This window comes from Coturnix japonica, chromosome 2 (genome assembly GCF_001577835.2).
Source record: "Coturnix japonica isolate 7356 chromosome 2, Coturnix japonica 2.1, whole genome shotgun sequence".
Lineage (NCBI taxonomy): Eukaryota > Metazoa > Chordata > Aves > Galliformes > Phasianidae > Coturnix > Coturnix japonica.
Genome location: NC_029517.1, coordinates 25,395,695 through 25,414,518, shown reverse-complemented (window position 1 = coordinate 25,414,518; position 18,824 = coordinate 25,395,695). Strand labels below are relative to the sequence as shown.

At 35.0% G+C, this 18,824-nt stretch overlaps 1 protein-coding gene and 1 long non-coding RNA gene across 3 annotated transcripts in view; both read left to right on the top strand.

Annotated features, from left to right (window-relative positions):
- The first annotated feature begins 1,305 nt into the window (after positions 1-1,305).
- LOC116653032 lies at positions 1,306-7,691 on the top strand. Its single transcript, XR_004306414.1, has 3 exons — positions 1,306-1,581; positions 3,965-4,049; positions 7,586-7,691. It is a non-coding gene; the product is annotated as an uncharacterized LOC116653032 (long non-coding RNA).
- A 1,772-nt stretch (positions 7,692-9,463) lies between these two features.
- DGKB (diacylglycerol kinase beta) overlaps positions 9,464-18,824 on the top strand; it is a 339,581-nt gene continuing 330,220 nt past the window's right edge. Inside the window, exons 1-2 of one of the 2 annotated variants that reach the window (XM_032443169.1) lie at positions 9,464-9,566; positions 12,486-12,628. The gene's annotated coding sequence lies outside the window, so the exon portion shown is untranslated. Of the gene's footprint in view, positions 9,567-12,485; positions 12,629-18,424; positions 18,738-18,824 lie in introns of those variants that run through there. The other variant, XM_015853620.2, reaches the window with a different exon arrangement.

Sequence of the window (18,824 nt, the reverse complement as noted above, 5' to 3'; positions counted from 1 at the left end):
TTTTTTTTTTTTTTTTTAACCATAATCGTACAAGATAAAAAAGAGCATACATTCCATGCTTATAAAGAAGTAAAATTACATTTCTCACCACCTCTTCAGAATTATTTGGGATGATAAGGGAAGGCGGGATTTAAGAATAGGCTTTTTGACTCTTGAACTAAACTGGATTTAACAGCTTTTTTTCTTTGAATGGATGAATGAACAAATTGACCAGTGCATCTCAGCAATTTGCAAGTGTAGATAACTTGACTAGTGGAAAAAACTGTTCTGTCTCATTTGAGAACAAAATACCTATTCTTTTCCACCAACCACTGACTCTGATATTCACTGTCTGGAAATGTGCCACATGGAAGCAGCCTGCTGATATCTCTGAAACTGTTTCCTATGTGAAAGCTTCAAAGCAGTCTTTCAGCATTATATCAGCACTATGTAGTCATTTGAAATTGACAATGATATTGCAATAAATATTAATATACATGCTATTTTTTCAAAGGTGAACTTTTGCTTTCTAAATAGCAACTATATCAGTCATAACAGTTCTAGGCCATAAAAAATGAAGCACATCTTCCGGAACTGATACTTGTATAGAGAGAATTTATATATTTGCCAATGTATTGACAAATAGAAATTGCAAATAGAAATCAAGTAGCACCATCAAAAAGCCAATTTACTGACATGTTAGTATTCTAAATGTTCATTTCTTACTTTATACTGCAAGCTTTGTTGTCCTTCTGAAGAAAACCCACAGTCTCAGAAGGCTATTAATATCTAGAAGATACAAACTCAAGTGGGGTTACATTGAGCTTAAATGTGTTATACTGAGAAGAGATTTCTACAGGAACAATGAATCAAGATTGTAAGGACTGAGGAGCTAAGCACAATCCCTGCTGTTTTATGCACACGAGTTATTATTACTTGGCTTTTGAATACATTATTTATATTCATTCCGAAAATGAAGTGGTTGTCACTTATCTTTAAGCGGTTTTTTTAAGTTGCCTGTTGATTGTATTATGCATACAAAGATGTTCAGAAAGATTCTGCAGACTCTTCTGAAGTTGGACAAGACTGTTCTTCCAGGTGAAACAAAGTAGAATTGATTCCTAGGTGAAGAATATGCAGTGTGAGAGGGGAAGAGGAATGTATAATAGGGAATACGGAAAAAGATTTAACTGTAAGGCTCATTTATTCAGTGTAAATCAGATGCTGCAAAACTTATTGAAACTGAATTTCCATAGGAGGTTTTTTTTTGATAACATGACAAATTTCTAACTTTTTTTTTTTGTGCTTGTTATAGAGCCTGTTTATCCCAAGTGACAAGTAATTAATTTGTATTTTAAATCTATCAGCAAATTAAGTACTTAAGTAAGTTTTTTAAAAGAAAGAATAGGTCCTATGCACCTGTGTGAAGATAGAACAAAATGTATTCATAGTTAACAACATAATAGAAAATTTAAAGCTATTATGCAAAGTTAAATTTAAAAATAAATCCCCTTCTCATCATGCATGTTTCTGCAGGAGAAATTGATCCTGCCACCTACTTCACCCTGTGGAATTTCTGCACAGTACTAACTCACAGTGGATGTAAGTATCTGTGAAAGTGCTGGATGCTTGTCTAAGACAATGAAGAGCTTGAATTTTACATTCAAAACATAGCTCATTTAATGACTGCTTTCATTTGTAATCTATTTGCTAAGGCAGTGCTTTGCACCTGTCAGTTGTTTACCAACATGGTGTCCTGATATAATTGTTGTGAGGCACAGTTTGTCCTTTCTGTAACTCAAGGTTTAATTTTCCTTTCTTGCTCTAAAATGTATTAAGATAGCTGCTATTTAAAGCATCCCGGAAGAGAACATTTAATGTATACATTTGATATTCTCTTATCTTTTCACAGATTGATTCTGTAGACTTATAGATGGAGTTATAAAGATACCATTTCACTTATAAGTACTCCAATTTCTTAACTAAAATATTTCCCAAATTGCCTGCAGTTAAAAATAAATAAATGTAGTGGTAAGCATCTATTACAGATTGTATGGTAATTGATAAGTCATGGCCTGAATCAATGATTGAGCATTTGGTGAAGGGACAAAGCCAGCTCTGGGAGAATGGGTGAAATCAATTAACCTGTATGACTGGAAGGGTTGGAACAAGGCAGGTTTCATCTCTCCCTCATCCTCATTTACATGCTGGTTGCCTCAAGGGCTGGATCTCTTCTTGGAGATCCCTCCTTTTGCAGTCTTTGGTGAGCCCTGATCTTTGGGATAGGAAAGCAAATCTTTCTTTCTTTGGTATGTGACCATCACTATTTTTGTGTAACTTACATCTAGTATTTTTTTTTCCTATGGAGATTAATGATGTAATGCTATAGTTTTTCCAGGTTGTAATATTATGTTGTTATTAACTGCACCTAGGTTGGTATTTTTCACTTTGTTTATGGCAGTTCAATAACTTTCCATTCCACGGACATTCTTAGATATTTTAACAGAATACATAAATCAGTTAATAATTACTAGTAATAAATAAAAATGTCCTTGCTATAGAAGAAAATCTTGAAGAAGACCATTCAGTTCCTATGGTTGATCTTTAGTTTAGCTGGGTATATTGGAAATTGTGTTGATGACCAGAAAACTTTCAAATGAAAATGAGTATGTTATATGTGACTCATAAGGGAATATGTTTTGATACCATCAGTAAGATAGAAATAGAATTAGAGATATTGAAATTCTTTCTGTGCTTTTTTCTCATTTGTTTGATAATGTGTTTTAATAAAGTTTGCACTCTTGCAGCAAGTTCACCTTCACAGAATAATCCTTCTTACTGAGTAGCAGAAATGTATGCATTTAGTTAAAAAACGTTTTCCAGAAGCATTTGAATGAATGCAGACATTCTGAGTCAGCTTCTAGCAAAAGGCTTATCTAATGCCCCATGTGAGTGCTCAGTGTATTGTTTTGATTAAAGCTTGAATGGAAAACTGCTGATCTGAGGCAGTGCATGTTATCCGAGATGCAGACAAAACCATTTTCAGTTGTGTAAACTGCAAAAGTGTTAGTGGTAGAATCACATAAATTTTGCACCATTCAGATGATACAATATGGGTTTCGATTGCTATTTGAAGATGGTTAGGATTAGTGCCAAGTGTAAATGAATGTCATTTCTACTAAATTTATCTGTAAAGGTGTCTTATTTGCAAAGATTGAATTTTTCAGGGTACATACTGGTTAAAGAAAATTAGGTTTAGAGACACCATCTGCCTTTGCTGATGTACACTATTTTCACATTTGCCAGTTGGTTTCATTTAATGTAACTACATAGTTGTTCTGTCTCCTGCAGTTTACACACTTTCATTAGTTTTATTCTAGAGTACTGATTCCACTAATCTTTGTTACTACAACACAAGGTTTATCTTTCTTTTTTAAAAATTATTTTTAATTGAGCAGTCTTCCTCTCTTTATATGCTCCATCCCCCCTGATACAGACTTTAAGTGATTATTAAAGCAAGGCAAAATGACTTGCTGATGAAGAATGCAGTGATTCAGTGATGAAAACACCTTGATTCAGGTTGGATGTTAGGAAATACTACTTATCTGAAAGAGTGGTCACTCTGAAATGGGCTGCCCAATGAGATGGTGGAGTCAGGTATCTTGGGTGTGTTCAAGAAAGGTTTCAACGTTGTACTGAGGGACATGGTTTAGTGAGGCAGATGGTTGGACTGGATGATCTTGTAGATCTTTTCCAACCTTGGTGATTCTTTGATTCTATTGGAACCACACTCTTGGCAAAAGCAGCTACATTTTTAAAAAGGACACAGTTGCTGTAAATTTTATTTAGCCTTGTATTTCATATATAAATGCGTGTACTACAGAAGTCTAAAGTTCAAATGTTTTAACTTGCAAAATAAAGGAAATTGAATCCAGAAATAAGGACAGTTTCTGAAACCATGTCCTACCTGCTTCAAATCTATCAGGTAATTCAAATGTACTGTTCTCCTTCTGATCTAAGTTGATATTCCACTGCTGTTAATGAAAGGAAGATGCGCAGAGCTGTGGGTGGTAAGTGCATTTGCAATCAAGTATAGCCCCTGAAATAATTTTTCTCACTACTAAGTGCTGTTGTTCAAAGAGCCATGTTACACACTGGTAAATCAAGCACCTGTTAAAATAACTGAATTGATAATTCAACATAATGCAAAATACAGTTTGGTGCTATTACTCTGGTCAAATTTTATGATACTTTCCTTTCCTTTATTCTTCTATATTTTTTTCCCTTTTTTAATACATATTTTAAAATATTATTTAATTATCACTAAAAATATTCATAGCTTGTGAAGAAAAATAAGATTAAAAAATTACTCATTCTATAATTAATGGAACTCCATGAAGATGCATGCAGTTGTTGCTATACTGCTGTGTGTATATACTGATCTACTCAGGATATACATCCTTTGCAAAGTTCTTTCATATCTTGAACTTCTGGAGGTATATAGTTATTTCATAAATTTTTTGAGGCAAGGGTAGCTCTTGAACTGTGTACAATTATCTTAATGCCTCTAAGTAAGGCATCTTCACAAACCACAGTAGTTTAACTGGATGCCTTTGTAAAATATATTATCTACATATATAGAGTAGGAAATATTTCTTGTCGTTCTAGTAAATATATATATACATATGTACACAGAATAAAAATTAAATCCACACAAGATATGCAGAAAAATACAAAATGAATCACCCAATAAGAATCCCGCTGTAGGAAGAGGGGTTCAGGTTGTTTTTTAGGAAAAACTTTTTCTATGAAATAATGGTCAAGCACTGGAGTAGGTTGCCCAAGGAAATGTAACTCTCTCGAGGTGTTCAAGAAACATGTAGATGTGGTACTTCGGGAAATGGGTTAGTAGGCAGTATTGGTGGTAGGTTGGTGGTTGGACGGATTATCTTAGAGGTCTTGTCCAGCCATTCTAATGTAGAATCATAAAATTATTAATATGGAAAGCAATACTAACTGGCATGCAGAAGGAGGTTAACTACTGGCAGTGGAAGAAATGTGTCTTAACATTAGACTGCAAATACACTGAGATAGGAGAACTTCTTATCTGTATCTTGTAAATGCCTACACACTTCTGCTTATACTGCATGTAACACTTCTGGAGTATGAATCACTTTGCATAGCAGGCATTTTTTTTTTTACATTAACATGCATGTTTAAAATCAGTGCTTGAAATTTCTTTTTAATTAAAGTATTATGTTCTGTATATAAGAAGTAATTTTTTTATATTGTTAATTCATGAGTAATAAAGCTAGATTTTTATTTGTTTTACAAAGTTTAAGATTCATTTTGCAAAATATCTTATTTTGGCATAGTTATGAAAGAGATAATGAGCCAGTAGTTTAGCTGATTATGGAATGTCCTGTGGTGTAGTCATCTAACATAAAATACATATTATTTTATGTTCCCTTCCCCAAAGCAATTGCATTGCTTCAATTCAGAGCAGCTTAGCATTCTGTGCATTGCAAATTTTGCATTAGAAGTCCCTAGTTAGACATATGTACAGTGCTTAGTATTCTGAAAATATGCTGAAATAGTTATGGTTTCTAATTATAAGAAAAGAATTAGGTTAAAATATAAGTATTTAAGGCAGCCTGTTATAAGACAGAACAGAAAAAAATACATGCACAAAAACCTTCTAAATATTTTTGAATAATTAGTTAAACTGATTCTTGTGGAGTGCCTATGTGGATGACAGTTTATCCATAATTCTGTGGAAAGCCAGTCTGTGGTTCTAGGTAGAAAGTTAATTAAATGGTACTGCACCTGAGATTTTTAGTGCTTTTTGCTTTGCAAGAAGGAAAGCTGAGAAGAACTTAGAAATCTCCTTCTCTGGTTTATACTGAACTGCATGCTTCCAGAAGACTGACTTTTAGTTAAGTGCTGTTTCCAGGATACCTTTCAGTGATCTCAGTAGAATTTCCTAAACCTACGGTGACTTGTACTGTATGTGTGCCAGGCACCATACAAATAGGAACTATTTTATCTAACTCGCATTTAGGCAAAAGACATTTGTTGGAAAAGAACTCAAGTAGTAGGAATCTCAGAGATATAAAAAATAATTTAAAAAAAGAAAAAAAGTACTCTGAAAGCTTCCACTTGTTTTGCAGCCCATCTATTTTTGACTTTCATTGGAGGCCCACAGAAACTGACTATCTGTTTTATTTGATGCTAACTGCATCAAATTTGCACACTGGAACAAGAGTTATATAATCATCTAGAAACTGAGGGAACTCTTTGCCCAGACATCGTGTATTCCAGAAATTAGAAATTTCACGTAGGGCTTTTTTCTTATGTGAAGAAAAATCTCAACATTTCAGTAAGAACTGTAAACATACTTTCATCTGTACTTTCATTTCACTCTTAGCTTAGTTAGTCTTCAGCTATCTGATCATGCTTTTGTGAGGAAATGCTGCTGCACTTCCCCTTCCTTTCATTTGCTTTTTAAAGTATATCAATTTAAGGGGAACCTAATAATATGAAACCATTTTCTTGTCACATCTTAATTATTAAAGGCTGAGTTTTACCCTATTTGTTCTCCTGCAACATATACAGTTTCATTCTTGCCTACATACTATTTTGCCAAGGCTATAGCTGATGCTATAGCCCCATTCCAAATATCAACTGAGACGATTGAGTCTCTAGTTTTTTCCAGTTGATACTGGATTATACTGTAATAGCCCAATGGGAAATTAGAAAAGCAATTACTTTTATTAAGAAGCTTAATTGAATAGAAAGAGCCTTTCAAATAACTTAATCTCAGTTGACAGCTCAATTAAAAACAATACAGGGTGATGGCATCAGCAAAGTGTTGCTTCCTTGCAAGTGATTTTACAGTCAGTATTTATTATCTAGCTCTTCTTTTATGAATTATGTTTTTTTGAAAGCTTAATCTGTCAGTTTGCAAAGTGGAGAGTAGATAGAACTACTGCATAACTTACTATTTCTACTTCTGTAGCCTTCTTAATGCCTTTTGGTAAGAAAGTATTTCTCAAAGTTACTTTTCTTAGGATTTAGGATAAAACGCTTCTTATTCAGATGTATAATTTGGATGAACATGCAATATTTGTTCCTTTGCCAGTTTGAAAGTGATTTTCTTTTTACCCATCCTTTAATTCCTGGCTTCTCAGCAGGAACTTGAGGCAAGTAACATCATGCCACATGCTTCCTGAAAAAACTATCATCATATTTTAGGGGTTTTTATGCACTGTTATCTAATTTCAGACACTATTAAAATTACATAAACTCCTCATAGACCTTGAAGATAATTTAAACAAAATACATAATAAAGCCTTTTTTCTTTTCTTTTTTTTTTGTTATTGTTATATTTTTAAATACTTTTTTTAAAAATACACATTTCAAGATTCTCTTTAATTTGCAGATAATTTTCTATTTCTTCTTTTATCATTATTTATTTTCTTGTGTATGGAAAATCAGTCATTTCATCTGATTAAATTCCTCAGCTTTCTCTCTGACATTACTTTAAGGTATTCTTTCATTACTTTGCATATGGCTAACTGGATTATTTATTTTTTTATTTTTCTAGAAAGAAGATTGAAGACTGAAGAACAATTCTCTTATGCTGCTTAAGAGAGATACCTCTATTTTTATGTATCATATTGCCATAAGTAGCCTCTAATATGTGAAATTTAATTTTATTATTTAATTAATTTATTTAAATTTAATATTATTTTAAAGTTATACCTGAGATCTTATTTGGTATGATTTTTAGCCAAATCAAAGCTCAGCATTTCTCTTAAATGTGGGCCACCATCTCTTTAAGGAGGATGAAGTAGCTTTGCATAATTTCTCTTTTGACAAACTTTGCAGATTTTCCTATTGTGAGAATAGATTTGTCCCTCAGGCTGAGAAAATAGCTCAGTTATTTAAGAAGAAGCTTTGAGTAATTAATGGTTGTCTTAGCAAATTAAAATTGTTTTGCTGCAACACTTCTAAATTTAAAATGTGTCATTTTGTGTTCAGCTTTGCCACACTTAGTGATGGCATTTTGAAGAACCTGTGGGGATATGAGTGTCTGCAAAGGGCTACAGTGCAACTCTACAATACCTCACTGAGTATTTGTACAGGGACAGAGGACTTGTACAGCCCCAGCCTCCTGAATGCATTTATCCTCTGTCTTCCACTTCTAACTGCTTCATGCCAGGCATTCTGTCTCTAGTACTTTCAGCTTTGAATAGGTCTCATATTGGGTAAATTGAAATACTTGTGCTTATACAGAAAGATCCTAAATTTGCCCTGCCTCATACAGTGTGCATGTGGGTCAGCTGAAAGACCAAGCAGGATAGTTAGCTGTGGTCATGTTGAAACCTTTCTTCCAGTTAAGGTGCTAAGCTGGGTGTCTCTCACCTGCTTGGTCACTGGTTTTCATAAAAATTATATGAATGTATTACTCCTGAGTTCTGTTCTTCTGTACCTCTTAACTGTATGTCAAATCTAGTTAGAACTGACCTCTCTTTTTGAACACTGTTTAAAAACAGGGAGTAGGAACATCAAAACCTCATTTCTCTTAAAGAGACTTAAAGCTGGCTGCAGACAAGCTGAACAATAAATGTTATTAGTTCATATGTAGACTTCTGAATAGTTTTACATATTAGTAGAACATTTTTTCTAATTGATATTTTACGTTGTAGAAGGCTTCCAGTTCATGAATTCCTCTTGGAAATTAATCTTAAATACTTTCCCCCGTGCAAGAATATTGTTTATTCAGAAGTGCTAGAGAACATGGCTCTTAAATATAACAATATATAAATAGAATCAGAGCTTATTTCCTGGTCTTCCTAGTTGTTCAACATTGTTTATTCTCTGTACCAGTGTACAGCTCTTACTTGATTATTTCTGATTTCTATACTTGCTATATGTGTCACTGCTGTATTTTATGTTATGTTTGAATGTTTGGACTACAATACATTATGAAATGATTTTCTGATAACTTACTGTGAAATTACAGCAAGCAGTTATCAGTAACAGACATGTCTATATTGCCCTGCTAATCCATGTTTCTGTATGAAACACATACACATTTAAATGTGCACTTAAAATCCTTAGATTCAATCACACTTTTCTGTGCTCAGCCTGCACTGTGTGAAATGTGTAAGTTCTGAAGAGTAACATTAGTAGAGAAGAGTATGCACATAAAAATCAACAGCTACTGCAGTGCCATCAGGGAAAATAGTAGAAGGGAAAAAACAGAGGTTGATTTATCAGTATGCTGTTATGTTTTAGTGTTTCTAATGTTAAAAACAGCTTTATGACTAATGAATTTTTTGTGCAATATTCTGTCACCTTCATTAAAAGGAAACTGAAAGGTACTTTACAAAGTATGGATCTGATTTAGGCATCTCTAAGAACATTTTTTTTTTTTTTTTTTTTTTTTTTTTTTTTTTTTTTTTTTTTTTTTTTTTTGTAGCTTTAATATCACATAACTGGGGGAAAAACAACAACACAGAAGCAAGGAAGTTGGACTTGGCAGTTTCAAGCTGAATTTACATTTTCTGAAGGTGATTCAGGTGAGGAACTGAAGAAGATCCTGTACCAATGTCTTATTTCACAGCTACTTACATCACAGGAGCTCTGCTCATTGCAGCACTATTTGGAATTGTCAGGCACAATGTATTCTGTATCTCCCATTCTCCTGCATCAAGCCTACCTTCCTTATTATCTGTGTCAGGTGAGCCTCCTACAGAAGGATCAAGGACTAATCATTAAAGGCTGAAAATTCTAGATAAGTTCTGAAATTCCGACTCACAAGTGCTAAAGCACTGCACCAAAAATAGCTCCGTGCAGGTGGATGACTGTTCATACATATGCATACATACAATATCAAGGATTTACTTTCCACATAACAAACCTGAATAAATAAGTGGCAGAAATGAGCAAAATTTTCAACATCAGAACTGTTTTGTGTTCTGTGAAATGGGCTGTGCATGTTTATTCATATTAGCAGACTGGCAGTAGTGATTCCATCCAAGATAGACAGACTACTCATGAAAATAGGGGCTCATCAAAATTAATAAAAGTTGAAGTGTTTTTTATACATTGGAGCAGATAATTCTCAGCCTTTCAGAGTTGATAAAGCTAAACTATAATAAAAAATGCTGAATTACAGAAAATGGTGGTAATGTCAGTTTGTAATATACCTGCTTATAATTTAAGCATAGAATAATTAGCCTAAAAAGTGTAATTAAGATTTGCATTCAGGAGGTAGGAAATTCATGGACTGTATTTGTTGTTTGGTTACCCAATTTGTGTTTAATTTACTATTTAGAAACAGACATTTCTTTTGCTACAAAGCTCTAAGGTTGGGGTTTCTATAGATTGGGTGAATAATACATACATGGACTCTTAGATACCAAAACCAGATATCAAACTCTACTGTGCTCACTGCTTTGTGAGATTCCACAGCAGAAGAATTTGTGGATTTAGATAAGATCAATCAGAGAAGTAAAATATACATAAGGAAATAAGGGCTTGCTCTTCAAAATGGTATTAAAAATTGTTTAGATATGTTTAGGCAAACATTTATAATCTAATTTCTAGTGTGTGGCTCCTACTGCCTAATGTGAAGTTCAGTGTCTTTTGTCCTTCAAAACTCCTTAGAAGTTGCACATATTCAGATATCCAAAATTGCAGTAGTTCTTTGTCTTTCTGAAAGTATGTGAATACTGTATTATTATTCTGGTTTTGGTCCAGTTAATTTTTCTACATTGGTCTCCATTCACAGGAAATAATAAAAAATTAATTATCTTCCTATAAGGCAAGAGTTGCAAGTGTGTATTCGTTGAGAACAAGAGGTCTGTACTGGGGCACCCCCACCATGCACTTCAACTGCTGAGCAACCCTGGGAAATCTATTCTAGGTGAACCTGCTTGAGCCAGGAGGGTTGGATCAGCTGACCTCTAGAGGTCCCTTTTAACCACAGCTATTCTGAGATTCTGTAAAGTTTTTGGAACACTACCACTTCGCCCTGTGTCTGTATTTCTATGTAAATACAATCAATTCTCCTGTGGTTTGTACAGACCTCGATCCTGAGTTTAGACTGGGAATGCTTGAAACATGGTTGCTATACTTAGTCTCCCCTGGGGGATATGAAAGAAAATGTACCACTGAAGGCCCAGACAGGAGTGAAATATTGATCTGTAATTTATTTATTTATTTATTTATTTATTTATTTATTTATTTATTTATGTTTTTTAAGGAAGCTGTGGTTGTCTTTAAATGTAGCATTTTTGTTACCCAGAGGGGGGAAAACACATTCTGACTAAAAATCACAGTCTTAAATCATAGTGCTGGTTTTGCATGCATAGATCCCAAATATTAGTTAATTAATGGGCCAACAACAGAAGTGGAATATATCTAAGCATACCACTAAATGCTTTTTTCAGAGGATCCTGTTACTCTTAAAATGACTATTTTAACCTTATTTGTATGGTGTACGTCTAGAGTTATTTATATTGGTAGCTCTAACAATAGTGAAAATAGAATAGAACTTCGCTGTTAAATAGCGTGTTCTGTAAAATAATATACAAGAGCAAAAGATGACAAAATGCTAAATATACCCCTGGAATCTGTTTGTATTTATTTCCATAGAAGTCAGTGGAGAATGATTTTTCATACATACTTTCAACTGCTTTTTCATACATTCTTTCAACTGTATGTAGAACATCACATAAAACATATCATAAAACATAAATGATCACATAACAAATATGAACATTTTAATGGTATTTTCTGGTAGGACGTATAAAAAGGCTTACAAATTAAATATATACATATATATAACATACAATATATATTATATTATATATATGTATATATATATTACTAAAAAATGTTCCATTACAGATCCTTTAGATAACTTGCTTTATATATATATGTAATATATATATATATTCCTACAGGTAGATCAAAGAAAGGCAGCAGTAGCTTGCCATGTGTCTATAAGTAAGTGGATAAATGAATATGTACATAGTTGATGTTTGTAAGAATCATCTGCCTACACTATCTATGATAAGACTGAACAGAAGAGAGCTGAGAACATCCACTTTTTCCCTTAATTTATCAGTTGACACAAGTAATACAGAACAGAATACACATGATAAATGGCAGTGTAGAACTTTAACAAATCATTAAAAATATACAAACCTTTTTATTATGGAGAGGAAAAGTGATATCTTACAAAGACAACAGCTGACTAAAGATCTAAGGAATCAATGATGAATCAGGAAACAGAAAGGTTCATGGAATTACAGTGATATATATATATATATATCTTATATATACTTATAGTATAAGTAGTATACTTATATAGTATACTTATATATATATACTTATATAGTATAAGTATATTATATATATATAAAGCAAGTTATCTAAAGGATCTGTAATGGAACATTTTTAGTAACACATCTGCTTTAATATTTCTATAGGGGTCTCCAAAATGCTACTGTGGAAACAACATGGGGATACTGAGTTGCAAAAGAGTTTGTTTTAAAACTGCTGACGGGTTAGTGAAACTTCGAATGCTGGAATGTCCATTTCTGTTCTCTTTCCAATGCTTACTTCTTACAAGGTATGTTTTGAATACAAGGAATTTTGAAATACTGTTAGTACTCTATATATTTCTTGTTCTCTCTGCTCTTTACCATGTGCTGCAAGAACATGGAATTTTACCATTTGCACTGTTTCTATTTTCACTGTAATTCCATGAATCAAGACAACAAAAGCCAAGAATTTATCAATATGTTTTTCATTTTTTATTTTATTAACAGGAATGATCTTTGTGCAAGGTGCATATAGTGATCTAATAACATCTAATAATTCAGGCTATCAGGACTGTGAAATGATTACCGTTTACCAGAGAATATATTACACTTAGATTGCTGATTATTTACATATAAAATAAAGCCTTCCTATAATAACTTACCTTGGTTTTTGAATGTTAGTAATTCCCAAATGTGTGCTCTGATTCAGCAATTGTTTTAAGGACATGCTATGTCTTTTTGCATAGTTGAGACAGTTCAGTAAATATACAGATGATCATTAATGTTTTAAAATCATCTTTTCAAATTTAAAACCATCTTTGACATATTCCATTAAAATCTTTCTTTAATGACAGTTAGCCAGATGCTTCTTTTAGATATTCTGTGTATATATACAAGGAGGAGCAGTGAAAAAATTTTGCATGTCACTGCTATAATGCTGTGTCAAGAAATATAAAGTAAATGCTTTTTGCCCCTTAACTCCAGCCTAGCTGAATATTAAAGAATTTATAGAGTTTAATAGTCTTTTATATTACAGCATTTAAGAATGAATGAGTTAGAAGACATCTGCTTCTTAGATAATCTTTAACCAAATAGTCTTTTCAGACTGAATAAACACTTCTCAACTACTATGACTAAGGGCTCGTTCCTGCATACAGCTGAAATAAGTTGAACTTTTCATGTAGATTAATGAGCTTGTAAACCCATTGCCCATTTATATCTCTGAAAATCTTCCCATTGAGATAAGATGGCTTTAGAGTGAGATCTATCTTTAAAATAGGAGGAACAGAGGAGAAAACTGCATATGTGGACAAAAGTAAAAATGAGTAACAAAAAAAGTAGGCTTAAATTCACTGAAAGGCACTATAATCCATTTGCTGTTGCTTAAAGTACTAGAAATGCTGTTAAAGTCCAGAGTATAGAAAAATACAGTAGTAATTCAAATATCATTGCTCTTACATCTCAGTTTATACAATCAATGCCTTATCTGTGCAATAATTAAGTATGGAAATTTCACTGATGCCTCTCCAAACTGACGCCTGTGAAAGAGGCTAAGGAAATTTGACTTGTTCAGCCTTGAAAAGGAGGGCTTTGAGGAGACCTCACAGTAGCCTGTCATTATCTGCAAGGAGGCTCTCAAGAACATGAGCTCTTTACATTTGTACCTGCTGGGAAGAAAAGAATTAATAGCCAAAAAGTGAAAATAAGTGTTCAGTCTGTATGTAACGAAAAATATAAGGACTGTACAGCATTAGATCAGGCGGCCCACAGGAGTTGTGCTCTCTCTGTCTTTGTAAGGTTGCAAGAGACAACAGAGGAAACCTCAGATCGACTTTGTCTAATCTCGTATTTAATCTTTACTAGAGGTTAGAAGACATCAAGGTCTTTTCAGCCAGAATTATCCTATAAGACAGTACTGAAAATGTATCAAATATTGAGAAATGGGAGAAAATCAGTCCCTTTGAGTTACTTGCAGTGTACCTATCCATATAGCTCATTATGGTGTTGGTCATCATTGCTGCCAGGGCTCCCTGTAGGCTCATGCTCAGCTTGCTATCTTCTAAAATCCACAGGGCTTTTCCAGAGGAGGTAGTGCCCAGCCTGGTCCCACCATTGCAGAGTTTTTTCCTTCCCCTCCCTTGTGCAGGATTTTGCTTCTGTTCTGGGCAAATTTCATAAGGTTTCCTTCAGTCCACTCCTCAAGCATGTCTAGGTTCCTCTGGATGGTAGTCTTGCCCTTAAGTATGTCAATTAGTCCTCCTAGTTTGTGTCTCTCCCTGTCTTGCTCTAATTTATAGGAGGGAGAGGAAGTTCTTTGGTATATGTATACCCAGCAGGAGATTAAGAAACAATGGTTCAAATGTTGGCACGACCAGTTTATTACAAATCTTAATCAGAGAGATAGGAAAGGGGAGGATGGATGATTGAGGGCGGTGGAGAAGGGAGGGCAGGGTACAGAAAAGATAGAAAGAGGTAAGAATTGCATAAAGTGGGGATAGTCACCACCAGGATCCAGCAGCAGTCCTGTTGTAAGATGTTCTGATGGTTTGAGACAAGAGCGCCGGGGGGGAAAGAGGAGCAACAGCGGTGTGTCTGGTCTTGGGCAGCAAGCAGGTAGCAGTATATTCCTACTGTATACTGACATTTCCTGATGAAAATACAGAGTATAGAATTTACTGAGTGAAAGATGCTTTTCTTTATACTAAATTCCCACTAAAAATAATAATAAAGTTAAAAAAAAAAAAAAAAGTGTATGTTAGGTGATTTAACTTTTGATAAGTTTCCTTTTTTGGTGAACTATATCTGCTTCTGATAACTACATATTTTGAAACAGATTTCCATTACATACAGCTAATTTATCTCAGCTGAATTCACATGGAGTTAGATTAGTTTTGAATAGTTTACACCTGTGACTTTGTACAGCCAGGCTAAGGCTATCAATGAAATCATCTTTGGAAGACTGAACTCTGTTTCTCCCAGAAGTACTAATATACAATAACTGCAGATGACTGATACTGTTGCAACTTCTCAATAGCAAATAAAAGGCAATGGAGTTTGGGAATTGTTTTCACTGTTAAGGTTCATGGGTTTGATGCTTTTTTCTTTCACAAATGTTAGAAGGCTTAGGGCTCTCAGTTCATGATAAAGGCATATTAAATAAGCAATCTAAAGTCATGCCTAGCAACGCAAATAAATATTCAAACATAGACAGAAGGATAGACTATCATAAATTTATTATTTATAAATTTTGGCTGCAGATCCTCAACATCAATTATTTTCTGTGCTGTGAGAGAATGAGCTGCTAAGGGTCAACTTTCTGTATATTTTAATATGTTTATGGTATGTATTTGAATAAAGAAGGAGAGGAGACTATGGGCTATATGGTGCTCGTAGAACTGAAACCAGACCAAAGCTGATGACATGAATGTGCTACTCTGAAACAGTCTTTGTGCTTTAGGCTAAGAAAGTCTATCTGTATTCCATCTGTCTATCCACCACTGAATTGACCTATTGTCAGAACTGCAGACACTATAAGCGTGATTCTAAGGCTGGCCTCATGGATAGCAGACTTCCTAAGTATATTTTAGTGCAAACTAAAAATCTTAATGTTGGCATCCCTTAGCTTGACATCTTTTCTGTTGATATTCCACAGCTTTGCTGTATTGAGTTGGCTTTGGCCTGCAGGGGGGTTGCCTTCTTTCAAAGGAAAATTAAATATTTAACAAAGAGGTTTATTTTTCTACTTGAGCAAAGACCTAGTGCTTTAAAGATGGAATTGACATTCCACGATGCACAAACACTTGGGGGACATTTTCCATTTCAATAAGAATGGAAGCTGTGGAAGTTGTATGCTGTCCCAACATGCAGCAGAAAAGAACAACAAAGGTCCAACTTAAGTGAGTTGTACAAAAGTTACACAAAGCAATAAGAAATGGTTGTAACTGTGAAATATTGTTTTAGCTAGTAATTTTGATTTTGATATGACCTTATGTAACTCAGAGTGCTTGAAAGCAATTTTTAAGGCAAAATGGTCTTTCAAAACCAGGCTCCCTCCCACAATCCACTAAATCAAACACTTTATTGAAGAGCCTATAATTTTTTTTTTTTTTTTTTCCTGTTGTGCTGCAATGATTTATCGCAATTACGTAACTAGTCATTGTACTTCAGTGTTTTGATCCATATTTAGGAACCCAAGGTTCAGATACACTGTGACTGAATTACTTCCCTAGGAGAAAAAAATAATCTCTTGAAATCCATGTTTTAAAGGGAAGGCAATATATTCAATGTACAAGACTAAAGCCAAGTACTTGTCATATGATACTGACAAGCTTCTGTTTGGAAAGATATTTATAATGATGGCTACTGGGTCTGAAATATAGAAGTGAAAATTTGTGATTCTGTCTTTCATGGGATTCCTTTTCCCAAAGTTGTAGAGCCATGTTTTAAAAAATAGTATTATTTTCCATGTTTATTTTTATTTTCATTATTTATTATTATTATTTTAATTATTATTATAATTTTTGTGTGAATGTGTATGAAAAGAGAAGGATGGATTATTATTTTTTCCTTTTAATAATTAGACTGTGGGCATATTGAGCATAATCAAAGTTATATCACACCATAAATTTAGTTGTGAGTGCAATTATATCACTTAGTATATAGTAGAAATATGTACATATTGTGTTATATAACATAAAATACATTTCCCTTGCACATTCCCTTGAAGCTTATCTAAATATTCAAACTGTTTTGTTAAAAAGAGAGCTGGAGAGATAATGAATTTTGGAAACTAGCGATTCCGAAGTCGTTAAGTACATTTTACTGTGTTGTGTAGAAGCTAAGTTACAACGAGCAAACAGCATGTAGTCTAATGCTTACAGCAAATTAGGTAAATTAAGGAATCCCCCTCTAAGAAACCAAAAATCTTTACAAATTAAATAGGGCTGGCAATGTTTTACATCATTAAGATTCAAAAATCAACCCAGCACTTGCATGTTATATAAAAATCAAACTCTCTGTAAGTAGATTTGAAAAACAGATGCATTTATAAAATTACAAAAAAAATCCTGGTAAAATGTTTCTTATTTTCATACTTCTGTGTTTTATATGCAGTTATTAGCGGTACACTGTATTTCATTTAGATTGCCTGAAATGGATGAAGTATTTATAGTGCTATATACCAACACAGTGAATTAAGATAGAGATTAATGGTCACTGTAATGAACCAAACCATCAGGATATCAGCTGATGCTCTGAGGCCAGTCTTAGTGTGGCACCTAAACTTAGTGAAGGTAGACGTTTATGTATACTGTTTGCTCTGCTTAGACATTTATTAGGGTTTCAGAGGGATTTCTTTTCACCAGGATAATCTGCCATAAAAAGCACTGGGAGGCTGTTAGCAAAAGTTTCATCTGATCCATTGTTTCATGTCTGGGAACTGCTGGAGTGGGTCCATAAAGAAAGGCTGGAGTGCCTCTCCTAAGAAAGGCTGAGGGAGCTGGGCTTGTTCAGCCTGGAGTAAAGAGGGATCTGAGGTCTAACTGGGCCTTCCAGTACTTGAGGGGAGCTTACAACTAAGATGGAGACTGACTTCTCACATGGCCTAATAGTGACAGGACAAGGGGAAATGGCTTTAAAAAAAAAAAAGGAGCGATTCAGGTTAGATGTTAGGAGGACATAATTTACTCAGGTGGTAGTGAAACACTGGTACAAGCTGTCTAGAGAGCTTGTGGATGCCCCATCCCTGGAAATGTTAAAAGCCAGGTTGAATGGGGCCCAGGGCAGCTTGATCTGGTGGGTAGCAGGGTGTCAGAGCTCAATGATCTTTAAGGTTCCTTCCAAACCAAATCATTCTGTGATTCAGTAAGCGGGATGCACTGCCATAAAATAATTAATTCTTAGGCCATTACTACTCTGTTTCCTATTTATCTTTTCCAAGTAAATCTGCAAATTCTCACCACAGGCAGACCTCTTTTTTTGCTGCCTACGGGGGATTCCCAAACGCGTGTTGATGACCCACCTCTTGGAGGAAAGAAGCAGAGGGAACGAGGCTGCTGTTGCAGCCCTAAGATTCGTGCCGATTCCATCCCAGGGACACCCAGATGGAGGTTCGCGGCGCGGTCACGACCGGCAGCTGCTGAAGGGCTCCGGACCGGCAGCCGGTCACTGGACCAGCGTTGCCGGTCGGGCTTCGCTTGCGGCGGCGGGGTCACAGCCACCCACCGGAATCTGGCAGCGCAATCACTGCCAGAGCTGCGCGGGAGCCCCTCCGCGGCAGCGCGCAGGTAGGGACGGGCAGGCGGCGCGCAGGTGCGCGGGAGGGGCCGCGCACGGTATCTCCGCGACCGCTGACACAGCCCCACTGCCTCGTCGCCAGCGTAAGGGCCGCTGCTGGCGGAGAGACCGGGGAAACTTTGGGTAAGTGCTGAGCGGGTATTGCGGGTGCGTTGTGTTGCTGGGGTCCGTCTTGCGGGAGGGTGGGAAAAGACTGCGGAGCGGGCGCGG